Raw genomic sequence first — 15244 nt, forward strand, 5'->3', positions numbered from 1 at the left:
CTGGCTAGGCGCACGTTTAACCCTTTGATCATCCTAGATCAGGGATATTTTTTTTACACTTTACTGTTAGTGATGAATGTTTTGAACTGTCATGAATGGAATGAACAGCTGTGATTTACTGTTGTGTGCTGTGATTGGCCCACAGCTACCACATGGGACTTGGGCCAGTCACAGCACCCTGTACCATGTGATAGCTGTTGACCAATCACAGCACCACTATAGAAATCACAGCCATGTGCCCCTAACCCGGCAGAGGCTGGGTGATGTACGCGATTCAGCCTGCTTGTGGTGTTCTTCCACAGTAAATATATTGTGGCCGGGCGGCAAGCGGTAAATATCACATATTATATATGTTGACAATCTACCAAACACTCCACTGCTGATGAAGTGTGCTGGAACATATCCAAGATGTAGTACTAATCAAAATACTCCCCAGGCCTGGGACGCACTGACGCGTTTTAGGAGATTCCCCTTTCAGGGGTACATTGTGGACTGTGAAGTAAGGCCCTCTTTGCCTGTATGGAGACCTCATGGTGAAATAGACGAGGGACACGCATGTATTATATATGATGCAGTTCTGGTGGCCTCGGTGATTAAACGTTGTTGGTCATCGGGGACATTCCTGGATTGGTCTATAATCGGAAGAAGGTGGCAATGCATGTTGTATTGTGCAGGTGACTTTACTGACTTGCTTCATAGTCCATAATACAAACTACACCCCTGAAGAAGGAGCTTCTGAAACACGTCGGGTTCCTCCTACCCTAGGGAGTATTGTGATTACTGCTTCATCTTGTGACCCAAGGTTAGTGCTGGTGGCGGGGGGGGTGGTCTTGGCTCAGGCTGGTGGAGTCCCATATGAAGGATCCTGCTGGTTCCTGAGGGTTTGCCCAGACCCAAGACATGCAATCGGAGTGACAGGAGGCTCCCGGCTGTATTATGGGCAAATAAAAGCCGCCTCAACTCAAACCATTGAAGCCACGCCTCCAACGTGTTTCACCCTGCCCCGAGGGGCTTAATCATGTGATTTTTTTAATGTAAAGTTTTTATCATATACTGGTTATTATTGCCTTTAAAGTCCCACGGGAATGACGCACATTGAAGGACGCACAACCTTTTATTAAACTCCTTTTTGTTTCTGCTGTAGAGATTTCCCATGTCCTGATTAGAGAGGAGCTTCTGCACACCGAACGATTCTCCTGATGTTTCTGTTTTGGTGTTTTTAATTAAGTTAATTGAAATAATTGTTGGTGGATGGCAGGTGTGTGCACATGGCGCCGATGGGGATGAGTGTTCCTGTCTGATCTTCAAAGCTGGGGGAGGCTGCGGGGCGCTTCCTGTGCCAGGATAAACCTCCACTTGTCAGGACGAGATGGTCCCGTGTATGTCTGGGGGATGTTTATATGTACAGGAGACAGATGGCACACTATGGTAGACTCCGAACAAACAGTGCAGCAATGAGATAGTAACATAAAAAAAGTGTGGGGGGGGGGGGGGGTAAAATTATTGTCTGTAGCAGAGGAGCTCTTCACTTTTCATTGACCTGTAGTAGCTCCTCACTTCTCATTACATGACCTGTAGTAGCAGAGGAGCTCCTCACATTTCATCACGTAACCTGTAGTAGCTCCTCATATCTCATTACATGACCTGTAGTAGGAGTGGAGCTCCTCATGTCTCATTACATGACCTGTAGTAGGGGTGGAGCTCCTCATGTCTCATTACATGACCTGTAGTAGGGGTGGAGCTCCTCATGTCTCATTACATGACCTGTAGTAGCTCCTCATGTCTCATTACATGACCTGTAGTAGGAGTGGAGCTCCTCATGTCTCAATACATGACCTGTAGTAGGAGAGCAGCTCCTCAATACATGACCTGTAGTAGGAGAGCAGCGCCTCATGTCTCATTACATGACCTGTAGTAGGAGTGGAGCTCCTCACTTCCTGGCCTGGAGTAGCTCCTCACTTCCTGGCCTGGAGTAGCTCCTCACTTCCTGGCCTGGAGTAGCTCCTCACTTCCTGGCCTGGAGTAGCTCCTCACTTCCTGGCCTGGAGTAGCTCCTCACTTCCTGGCCTGGAGTAGCTCCTCACTTCCTGGCCTGGAGTAGCTCCTCACTTCCTGGCCTGGAGTAGCTCCTCACTTCCTGGCCTGGAGTAGCTCCTCACTTCCTGGCCTGGAGTAGCTCCTCACTTCTCATCACATGACCTGTAGTAGTGGAGGAGCTCCTTTCTTTATGATGCCTGATATCCTGCATTGCCCATTACAAATAGTTTATATTTGTTTTACTTTTCACCCCTAGAATCCCATCCCACAGCTCACTTGCCCAGCAAGTTTTCATTTATCAGGTATTGTGAGACCTGAGTTGTGGCCCTTGAATTCACCAAGGCGGGGGAGGGGCTGTACATATCATTCATTGTAATGATACAGAAGACTGGCTGACATTTGGGGCTTCCTGGAGGAAATGGTCAGAGAGTTTGGATATGCTCCGGGTGGGGGTGGGGGAATTGGAAAGGTGCTGTAGGAGACGAGACGCGTTACAAGAATTTGCTACAGATTATGGTAAGGGCGGCACCCATGTGGTAGTGTGCGCCATTAATCGGCGTTTGGAAAATAACATTACGGGAAGTATTCGATACGGTTTTCTGTATTTGTAGCCCCAACATGGCAGCATACATGGGGTAGAACGCTGCCATGGATTGGTCTTGGGAAATGAAAATTACGGTCAGTATTTGATACAATTTTGTTATTCTTGTATCCCCCTTACAAAAATAAAAATTAAGGTGCTCAGTGCTGCCTGCTGGAGGCCAAAGGCGGCATAACAAGTACCAAATGTCCTCATATTGGGCACCCGGGTCGTGTCCATTACTTGGAACTTTCCAATCTCCCTTCAATGTGTCCCTGAAATATCAATATCCTGAGGTTGGGTTGTCCCTCCTCATCTCTGCTTGTTACAAATCATCAGATTTCATTATGATCATTTAGAAAAAAAATACCCCTGATGCCTTGTATGGGGGAGGGGGAGGTGTTTCTGGGGAGAGTTGTGTGATTGAAGAGGTAATAGAGATCTGGAGTCTTATTATCTCACATTACGTGTCCTGCTGCACTAAACATGGAGATATATTTTTAAATGTAGAGCATTTCACTGGAATGGAGATTTATCTCTAAAGGCCCAACTCTACATACAAAGAAGAAACTGAGCCCCTCCCCCCACATTCTGCAGACAAAATGACTTTTTATGAACTGTATTAAATTCCAACCAATTCACTCATCACATAGAAGAGGCTTTGAATGACATCATCTATCACCAAGAAAATCTACTAATCTCCCACTGACACCAATGATGGGGCACCATTCCTCCCACTGACACCAATGATGGGGCACTATTCCTTCCACTGACACCAATGATGGGGCACTATTCCTCCCACTGACACCAATGATGGGGCACTATTCCTCCCACTGATACCAATGATGGGGCACTATTCCTCACACTGACACCAATGATGGGGCACTATTCCTCCCGCTGATACCAATGATGGGGCACTATTCCTCCCGCTGACACCAATGATGGGGCACTATTCCTCCCACTGACACCAATGAGGGGGCCACAGTCCGGCTCTCCTAAAGTCTGAAGACAGTAAACCCGCCCTTTGTTTGGAGACTCCTGTCCTACACCCTTGTGAGGGTCATGTTTGCCCACATGGGGAATATTCGGGTGTTTTGTGCACCCCCCATGCCAGCCGTCCCATTCATGTCTATTGGGACACATTGGCTGCACAGACACAGCTGCTGCTCTAACATGACAGCCGTGCGGGTGAGGTGACCCCAACCACACAAAGTCTTCATTCACAGCTGTGTGACCCCACCGGTTGTGGGAGCTGCAGTGATGTCCGGACTGGCTGTGGAAGGACAGAACACTGGTACACCCCCCTATGGGAATATACGGCTCTCACATGGGTGTGTGCTGTAGTATGCCAATGTGAATAGGGCCTTAGATCTGATGCAGATTACCCAATCAGATTGTTCTATGTATGGCCACCTTTACATATATATAAAGTTTGCTCAGAGACAGTAGACTGGCATTGGCCATCTCCGGTCTTTCTGTCAGTCGTTCTTCATCATCTCTGTCGCTCTTCCAGGTCTCGTACGTTACGTCATGTTCATATTGTATTGATCCTGTACTCTGTGCTGTACATCAGACTTCCTCCCTTCATATTACACAATAGAGGAACAAAACTCGTGTCTTGTGATCCGCAGCCAGCGCTCTCACTTATTATTTCTACCCGGACAAGTGCAGACAGCGAACGGCGGCCCCGGGGCCCTTCCATCCGCCGCGTGAAAACAGAAGCCGCTATTATTATTATTTCTTACCCGCCTTAAAGGCAATCTCCACTTTCAGAAAGTAAACTGATAGTATGTACACTATAGTACCAAAAGTATTGGGACGCCTGCCTTTACACACACAGGAACTTTAATGACATCTCAGTCTTAGTCCGTAGGGTTCAATATTGAGTTGGCTCCGCCCTTTGCAGTTATAACAGCTTCAACTCTTCTGGGAAGGCCGTCCACAAGGTTTAGGAGGGTGTCTATGGGAATGTTTGACCATTCTTCCAGAAGAGCATTTGTGAGGTCAGGCACTGATGTTGGATGAGAAGGCCTGGCTCACAGTCTCCGCTGTAATTCATGTCAAAGGTGTTCTATGGGGGCACGCAGGGAATGCACAATGACCCATAACAACCCACCATCTCTACACACATACATCTTCATGACATAACCAAAAAAAAAAGGTTAATTAAACCCACAGGGACTTTTTCTTACCACTACTATTCCTTTATATCGGCTTTTAAAATGTACAAATGTAGCAATTTAGAAATCAGATGAAAGGTTTAGTGCTGGAAAACACTTTTTGAATGATAAAAAGTGCATTTTATATACAACTATAAAGATCAGATTGACATGAGGGGGAAAGAGGGACGGAGGGACATTGCTCCAAATCAGGGACAATCCCTCGAAGTCCGGGACAGTTGGGAGCTTTGCACACATGGACGTTTATTGAGGTTGATCAGCAGGGGAAATTATGGGCTGTATTCTGAAAGTCTCGTTCAGGGGCAGTTCTTCTGACCACACATAAATGCGCTTTTATCAGCGTTTTTTTTTTTTTTTTTTTATATATATATTGCAGAGCTGATTGTAAGCTGGTTTTAATTTTAAAAAAAGTCCAAAAAACGCGCGTAAAAGCATTTAAAAAACGCTGTTAAAAGCGTGTTTTTAAAGCAGCGTTTTCCTGACAGCAATCCGACATCCAGAAAGACATTTTTTTTTTTTTTGAATGTCCTTGTGTACATGGAGCCTGAAATTGTATAATGTGTGACCAGCTCTGTGCAATGCCCCCTGCTGGGCGCGGATGGTACTGTGCAATCTCAGATCCAATTAATGAGGGCCTGATAGAAGAACAGGTGAGTGTCCCGGCTGGACTGAAGTCCTGATTGGAGGTCACCTGAGGGGATTCACTTGATTCCACATTCTGCTGTAATAAAATGAGAAATCCTTGCCGGGGGGGGGGTGTCTCTTTCTGTGTGCAATTGTCTGACACCATAAATCAAATGCCACCAATTCACCCGATACCTAATGATCCAGAAGAGTCCCTCGTGTCCGGTGTAATGACCACAGACAGTCTTTGGGGGGTATTGGGGTGACAGGTACACTTGGTGATGTAGAGACCCCTCCCCCCCCTTTCATACAATGGCAATTTATTCAGGTCGGTCGGTTTGTGGCTGCGACTCTCCCAGTCCTCTCCGACCAGCCATGGCTCCAGGTACGGGCCAAATCGTTCATCTGTTTTCCCGGTTAGCGATCGCCTGACATTCAAGTCTCAGAATTTTGGTCAGATTATGAATTGGGTCTCTGCCTTTTCCTTGGCTGACAGCATGGCGGGTTTTCTCGGTCGCCCTGAAGTTGCATATTTTGCAGTGCAGCTGTATGAAGTATTGATATGTAGGGAGTGATGGGGAGTCACTTGGGCACCACATCCCCCAATACAGTAAATGGAGAGAGAACTCATAAATAATGCGACTTTCTGGGTGCCTGTTGAATAGAACACATAGGAAGTACTTAGATACTTTATTACAATATGTATCAATCTTTTAAAACATGCAAACAAATGTCTTGTTCATGGGCCTGGGGCATAACCTATAGGGTCAGATAGACTTGCCATGTCACAGGCCTATGTACCCTGTGCCCAGGGTTGCCACCTCATCCCTTTAAACCCGAACACATATGAATTACACGGGTTCTGCGGACGATTAAGGTGGTAATTAAATGCACTTGTTGCCTTATCTGCATTAAATTAGCCTCAGAACCCGAGTAATTCATACGTGTTCGGGTTTTAGCCTCGGTTCACACAGGGGTGACTTGTCAGGTGACTTAGCCGTATGACAAGTCGCGTCCCGTTCTGTACTACGGAACCATTCTAATAGGAGCGACTCAAGTCGCTCTGACTTAGAAAAAGGTTCCTGTAGTATTTTTGGTGCAACTTCAGGCGACTTGCATTGACTTCTATACAGAAGTTATTTTGGAAGTCGCCGCTGAAGTTGTGTGCAGGTCGCCTCGGTGAGTCGGCCTGCAAGTCGTGTTGCCCCTGTGTGAACCGGCAGTAAAGGGATGAGGTGGCAACCCTACCTGAGCCCCCATTCGCACCGGTGCGGCTTTGAAATCGGGGATCCTTCAGTGCGACTTCAAAACCGCACATCAGTGCGATTTCTTTGCACTGACCATTTCATTGCAGCTTGTGACTTCATTTAACAGAAGTCTAGGCAAGTCGCAATAAAATTGGTAAAAAGTGGTCCGTGAATCGATGCGAAATGAACGGTTCCATTGGCGGCAGTGGGGTGTGACTTGTCATGCGATTCGGAACTGTCAAATTGCACTGTGTGAGGGAGGGGCGGAGGGCTGATTCACACCAGATGCAGTCAAATGTGCAATGAAATGAATAGGGTGGTAATGCACTGAAATGTCCAGAAAATTAAAAACTAGATTGCACCATTTTTTGGCAACACGTTGCACAATAACGCATAGATTGGAGCTGCATTGCCTTTGTCTATTGAGGTGCCATTTAAACTGAATAGAACAGCAATGTGAGAACCATGGGCATCCGCAGGTAGGGGCAAGGGGGGTCAAGTGCCCCCCCCTGTAATCAGGGGTCGGATCGGCACTGTTAAATTCAACACTGTGGCATCGCTATGGGGGTGCGGGCAGCCTGCTCCCGGGTGCCACCCACCAGTCAAGTGACACCATCAAGGTGCGGTCAAGCCCCCCCATCAGTGTAGTGTGACTTTGGGCTCTTTTCTCTGCTCAGTCCAACAGAGAACTCGGCGGTGCTGTGACAGGAGAAAGGCGAGCTGCGGGCTGTCAGAGGTTTCCCCTGCTCGCCCCCCCCCCCACTTTCTCCTGTCAGGGAGAAGAGACGGCGGCTCTCACTAGGTTCGCCACCCAGCTTCCTGCCCATTCCGTTCCTTCCCCATTGGCCATAACTGAGGGCCAATCAAAAGAGACTAGGAGAGGAGAGCATCATGGGACATGTAATCCCGAAGATTGGCGGCTCCATTTTACACAGGGGGGAGGCTACAGCTCGATCAAAAGGGAGATTGAGAGATTGCAGCCTGGATGATCATGTATCTCTTCTCTGGGGTCACACAGCTCTACTATGGATGATGTACAGTGGGGACGAAAAGTATTCAGACCCCCTTACATTTTTCACTCTTTGTTATATTGCAGCCATTTGCTAAAATCATTTAAGTTCATTTTTTTCCTAATTGTACACACAGCACCCCATATTGTACACACAGCACCCCATATTGTACACACAGCCCCTCATATTGTACACACAGCACCCTATATTGTAAACACAGCCCCCCATATTGTACACACAGCACCCTATATTGTAAACACAGCCCCCCATATTGTACACACAGCCCCCCATATTGTACACACAGCCCCCCATATTGTACACACAGTGTGTACAATATAGGGTGCTGTGTGTACAATATGAGGGGCTGTGTGTACAATATGGGGGGCTGTGTTTACAATATAGGGTGCTGTGTGTACAATATGGGGGGCTGTGTGTACAATATGAGGTGCTGTGTGTACAATATGGGGCGCTGTGTGTACAATATGGGGCGCTGTGTGTACAATATGGGGCGCTGTGTGTACAATATGGGGGGCTGTGTGTACAATATCGGGGGCTGTGTGTACAGTATGGGGTGCTGTGTGTACAATATGGGGGGCTGTGTGTACATTAATGAGGAAAAAAAATCAACTTAACTGATTTTAGCAAACGGCTGCACTATAACAAAGAGTGAAAAATTGAAGGGGGTCTGAATACTTTCCGTCACCACTGTATCTCCATGCTCATCTCCTACAATAACAGCTGCTGTTCTGTACAGACAGGACTCGGGGCGGCTGATCAGGGAGTTTTACATTCTATTGTTCTAGTCTGGTGTCTTCTGTCATTTGTTATGATTTATAGGATGAGAACCGTCTGCTCCCAACTGTGCCGATCCCATGGCTGTCACCTGTCAGGAACACACGGCCCTCCCCGGACTTCCTCGCCCAGAATCCTCTGAATAGATCCAAAGTGACGCCAGAGGACTCCGCCTGGTGACGTCACCTTCTGTCTGCAAGGGAGCTGAGACTTCTTTATTGATCCCTGATTATTAAGGTCATCGCCGGCTGTCTGATTGACTCATCAATAATTGAGGGCCCTTTCATGTGTGTTGTGACAACAGGTGCTAAAACACACAGGTTAAGGCGCGATAACCGCGCCGCGTGGAAATGCACCTGCTCTGTGCTGTGTGGTTGCATTTCATTTTAAATGGCAGCCCAACGCAATGCACATCCGAGTCCGGCGCAACGCAGCACGCCGGAACTCTCATACGTTGCGTTGTAGTACGCGGCATTTTTTTAGAAAAGGGTCATGTTTGTGTTTTTTATTTATTTTTGACTGCCTGGAATTCCAATTATTCTAGATTTTAGATTAACTTTAGTAAGGATGGAAGATCCTCTGAACCATTTAGCTTTGTAGGTTGGCAGTGGATGGTGGGTACACACCCCGATGTCAGGCCTGGTATGAATAAAGCTTTGTTGGCCGTACTGTGGGTCACAGGTATGCACTTACTTTTGTCCTCCTGCAACCCAGAGTCTGACTGTAGCAGAGCAGCTCCAGGCTCAGGAAGGACCCTGACAATATTGTTGGGATCCACTCAGCTGCCTAATTGACAGCTGGCTCCGCTTTTCAGTGTGTGCCGCTGAGAGCCTGAGAAAGCTGCTCCCGCCTCCTTCCACAGCCCAGAGCTCCAGTGATCGCTGGAAGGGCAGAGTGGAGAGCGGAGACTGACAGTCACCGCTCTCTGCTCCAAGAAGATGGAGAACTGAGCGATCAGCGGTTATGTGATCAGTCTGTTCTCAGGCCAGCAGGGGACAGCTGCAGCATAGAGGGGAGTGTAAAGGTGGTTTTGTGTTTTGTTTGTGTTTTTGTTTTGTTTTTTTTGTTAGTGTCTTGGTTTTTTATGGGTTTTTTTTTTGTTTTTTGTTAGTGTCCTTGTTTTTTTGTTTTTTTGTTTTTTTTTTTTTTGTTAGTGTCTGTTTTTTGGGGGTTTTTTTGTGTTTGTTTTTTTTTTTTTTTTTTTTTTTTGCTTGTTTTGTGTTTTTAAACCCCAAACTTCTCCTTTCTAGAATCGAGCGCAGACCTCCAGCAAGCTGTAGATGAACCAATAAAACGTTTCTACGTGTTTCTGAATACCTATATACAATATCTTCCTCCCATATGTTGGTTTTCATTGACATTGAATTGGATGATCTCATCCGCAGCTTCTCCAGTTTGGTAAATATAATGAACCCGTTTTTAGATTTGTCTCAGTAAGTCGAGTTATCTGGTGCCAAGAATGGATTGTAATGCGATTGTTGCAGAGCGACGCTCGGTGTCTGCACATGTTCACAGTTCTAGTCCCTTCCCCGTCTCCGCGTTCCTTGTGCCACGCCCGGGTGGGGCCCCCCCCCCATCAATTTGGGGCCAAGTCTCATGTACCTCGCACACATTGTAGCTTGTCCCATAAAACGATTAACTGCACAGCCGTCATTAAAATCATTAATAGATCTTGTTCTCGGCTATCATCACACGTGACATTCCTGCAATTATCGCATCACCTGTGGGAGCCAAGAATTACCATCAGACAAGTGTTTACAATCAGTGGCGGCTGGTGCCTACTATTTTCTGGGGGGGCACAACCAACACAACTATCCCAGTTGTGGCGGTCACCACAGCACCCCCCCCACCCCCACCCACGTGTGGGAGACACAGCCAGCGGTGATCACCCCACAGCACCAGACCCCCCCGTGTGTGGAAGACACAGACACGGCCAGTGGCAATTGCCCCGCAGCATCCCCCCCCCCAGACACTGACACATCCAGCAGGCAGCAGCAGCAGCGATCACCCCGCAAGACTCCCTGGTCAATAGGTTCTTCCTGATTGGCTGGGAGGAGAATGTGGCAGAATAACGAATATTCATTCGCTAGTGTCACACAACTGGGTGGGATCAGGGCGCACTCTCTGCGCCCCCGAGCCCCACCCTATCTTTTTAAGCCCATTAGAGCCTCTGGTTCAAAAGTGCTTCCCCCCCTGCCTATCCCTGCAATTGTAATTCATGTGTCCGGCGTCCTGAAAGGGGGCGGGCACATGGATAGGGGGTGGGCAGTGGTGTTGGGGGGGGCGGTGCCTGTGCGCCCACAATGCACGGGCCGCCACTGTTTACAATGTATCTATAGGATGAGATGAGGATAAAACGGGGAACCTTCTGACCCATGTGAGAGGGTGACAACGCAGGAACACCACTGAGAACAGGTTAAAGGGTACTTTGGGGGGAGTAAATTAAAAAATAATAATAATAATGTTTCGTATAGAATTGCTACACAAGTCATTTTGTCTAAGGAAGGCGACGCGTTCCCGAATTGCTTCCGCTTGCCGCCATCACCAACACTCTGGTCGCTCCTTGTTGCCGTACTGGTTGACCATTGGAGATTGTTGTAATGTGTGTTTCTTCTTCTGTATTAAATCGGATATTTGGTTTCTTTTCAAAAAAAATCTTGGGTAATGCGCTAGTTTTGCGCCTCAAGTCACATTCTAATTGAATGTCATTCAAAATTTTCCTTTCCCTTTCAATCTGCCGCCGCTGTCATTTTCTGTAGAATGCAATATGGCCACATGGAGGCGCTCTGTACACAGGTGGTATACAGAACTCCGCCCCCCAGAAATGTCATTATCTGCTTGTGTGATTGGCTCACTGATTTTCCCAGAAGTCTGCAGTCAGATCTTGGGCATCCCCTGCAACAAAAGTGTCTTTTTTTTTGGTGAGCTACTCCCAAAGGGGAAATCCCGCCTAAAGGGATGCAAACCTTTCCTCATTAGAGCCCTGCCCTGATAATTATAAAGTCATTCACATTCACTCTGCACAGGGAAACGAACCGGCAGGGCTCGACAAACGCCGGGCGCCAGGTCGCCATAGCGACAAGCAATCGTGTCCTGGTGCCTGGGCTGCTGCCGAATGCGCCACATGCCCCGCACACACCCCCCCCCCCGTTATGTATCTCGGGCTCCACTTGCCTTTCTGTGCCCCCCCACTGGGATCGACATAGCGGGTGAGGGGAGAGCGGACGTGTGTCCCCCTCCTTGTTGCTAACCTGGAGGTCCCCAATGACCATTTCTCCAGCCATGAAGGCCAGGAAAGAATGTAATGTAGTGCAATGTGCATTACATTCAGTGGGGAGACATTGGGGGGTCTTTTAAACCCAATATGTCTCCTTAAAGAGAACCTGTCACCAAAAAATGCATTACATGGGGTTTTTGTTTTTTTGTTCCCTATGTGATGGGGGGGGGGATTAAAGTTACACCCACAGGCATATAACCCCCCCCCCCCAAAAAAAAAAAAAAATACCCCCACCCCACATAGACGCAGAGAAGGTTGATATTGCATCTCCCGACGGGGGACATTCCTTGTACTGGAAGGACGATCGTCTCTCCATTGACTCCGTCTCTCCACTTAGTGAGGAGTCTCTTGTCACTCTCCCATCTGATGATCTGGACACCTCATCATATTAACTGGAGATCAATAAAATTTAAAGTGATGTGAAAGCTGCACCCGGCTCAGAGGTGACGACTATAAAGCCGATCGTTACTGGGAGACGTCAGGGGTGTCGCTGGGGGGTGGGAGGGCCAAGCGTTCGCTCGTTAAATTTGGAGTTTATTTAAGTGACACAAATCTGAGTAATACGAGTTATATGAGAAAACTAATTAATAAAACCGTCCGGATGTCTTCACTGTTATCGCCCCCCATCCCCCCCCAATCCCAGTCCCAGTCCCAGTCCCAGTCCCAGTCCCAGTCTATATTCCAGTGTAAAATCAAATGCTGAGTCTCTGCTCTTCCGAGAAACATCCGGGATCAGCAGGAAACCAAATTTCATAAACGCCATACAGTATACACTGGGGGGGATAGCCGTATACACTGGGGGGGACAGCCGTATACACTGGAGGAGACAGCCGTATACACTGGGGGGGGCTAGCCGTATACACTGGAGGAGACAGCCGTATACACTGGAGGAGACAGCCGTATACACTGGGGGGGATAGCCGTATACACTGGAGGAGACAGCCGTATACACTGGGGGGGATAGCCGTATACACTGGGGGGGACAGCCGTATACACTGGGGGGGACAGCCGTATACACTGGGGGGGATCGCCGTATACACTGGAGGAGACAGCTGTATACACTGGAGGAGACAGCCGTATACACTGGGGGGGACAGCCGTATACACTGGGGGGGACAGCCGTATACACTGGAGGAGACAGCCGTATACACTGGGGGGGACAGCCGTATACACTGGGGGGGACAGCCGTATACACTGGGGGGGATAGCCGTATACACTGGAGGAGACAGCCGTATACACTGGGGGGGATAGCCGTATACACTGGAGGAGACAGCCGTATACACTGGGGGGGATAGCCGTATACACTGGAGGAGACAGCCGTATACACTGGGGGGGACAGCCGTATACACTGGGGGGGACAGCCGTATACACTGGGGGGGATAGCCGTATACACTGGAGGAGACAGCCGTATACACTGGGGGGGATAGCCGTATACACTGGGGGGGATAGCCGTATACACTGGAGGAGACAGCCGTATACACTGGGGGTATAGCCATATACACTGGGGGGGACAGCCGTATACACTGGGGGGGACAGCCGTATACACTGGGGGGGACAGCCGTATACACTGGGGGGGATAGCCGTATACACTGGTGGAGACAGCCGTATACACGGGGGGGGATAGCCGTATACACTGGGGGGGATAGCCGTATACACTGGTGGAGACAGCCATATACACGGGGGGGATAGCCGTATACACTGGGGGGGGACAGCCGTATACACGGGGGGGGATAGCCGTATACACTGGGGGGGGACAGCCGTATACACTGGGGGGGATACCCGTATTTATTTTTTCCCTGAAATTTTCTGACAGTTTTAGGGATTCGTCACATTCAACCCCTCGCCTGCCAGGCACTCCCCTCCCCCTTCCTGCCCAGGCGCCAATTTTCAGCTTTCAGAGCTGTCACACTTTGAATGACAATTGCGCGGTCATGTGACACTGTACACATATGAATAATAATCACTGGGGTTTTTTTTTTTTTTGCTAAATAAACAAAAAAATTTATTTTTTTTAAAGTCTGTTATAAAATTTTGCAAACAGGTAATTTTTTATTTTTTCTCTTGCAGTGGTGGGGCAGCTCTGTACCTCCAATCTGTGATCAGCGGTGTCCTAAGGAGCGCGTTCCCCCGCACCCCCCACGCCCCCAGGCACCCCCCACACCCAGCATCCGGCACCATCACGGGACGCTGTCATTCGGCTATAACGCAGTCGACAAGTGGGTTAAAGTGATTACAAACGATCACCTTGTAAAACAACCCATTCAGTTTAAAATAGAAATGAAAAGCAAAACATTTGTGTATAAATATATAAAAAAATTATAATTATCTTCTCCCTCCCCCCCTTTTTTTTTTTTTATAAGTGATCACATTCCCTTTGTTCTCAGCTGCATAAGAGCTGGGGGAGGAGAAGCAGCAGCATACTGAGCTTCCCAGTGAATGGCTGTGCAGGGCGGGGACAAGTCTGATCATTGGAGGAGAGCAGGCTGAGTTCCTAGAGTTCCCAGCATAGGTAAAGAACTGACCATGCTGTGCTCTCCTGCTTAGTGTGGTCAGTTTCTAATAGGAAAGCAGAGGGACTGGTAGGATTACCGGGGATGTCACACAAAGGAAGCAACACAAAGAAAAGAGGAGAATTCTCCATACAGTGAATGGGACAGCAGCCACATATCAGGGATATGAAGTGTTGGGGGCTACAAAAGCTTTAAGCTGCCCCCCCCCCCACTTCAGTCTTGCACAGTTGTACCGGCCCCTGGAAATGTGTTAGATTGAAAGGTATTTCCTCAATGAGTTAGAAGAGAAGGTAGGGGTGGGTACCATCATCCTATAATTTGTATAGTGAAGAACGGGGAGATTGGTCAAGGGCTACTCCAAAAATTGCCCATGATTGCCAATAGTAATCAGGACTATTGCGGTACCCAAATATATAGAAAAAATGTATATATAAAAATAACATTTATTACAAAATATACAAATAATACACAAAATATATACACAAATTACAACAAAAACATCTAGGTAATTGTTGCAAAGATTCCATATAATAATAGCATTAAGAAATAGTTGGAAGCCCCCACAAATGTGAGGAGGCACAATGATGTAAGTGTAGACGTAGTCCTCAACAAGTTTCGCGGCCAATGCCGCTTCTTCAGGAGGCGTCAAACAGAACATCTATAGAAGATATAATTACATAGTTGCAATATCAAGGAAATCTGAAGTTGGGCTGTATTGCCATTAACACATTTGTATTAGAGTATTATAGAGAATGTGTTTTCGTTAATTTGGATATTTCCAAATTTGTCGAAATCCGTTAAAAAAAAAGGAATTTGGAGCGAAACGAATTGCACATGTGTAGAAATTATGCCCCCCCCCCGGCTGCAGGCTGGGGGTAGGGAAGTGACACCGCAGAGAAGGCGTTGTCACTCTCGGTGATGTGGGGTCTGGCGGGAGAACGGTGAAATCGCAAAACTAGCTGACCGGAATTCGTAGTCCTGGGCCGGGT

Source organism: Aquarana catesbeiana, linkage group LG10 (genome assembly GCF_042186555.1).
Source record: "Aquarana catesbeiana isolate 2022-GZ linkage group LG10, ASM4218655v1, whole genome shotgun sequence".
Classification (NCBI taxonomy): Eukaryota; Metazoa; Chordata; class Amphibia; order Anura; family Ranidae; genus Aquarana; species Aquarana catesbeiana.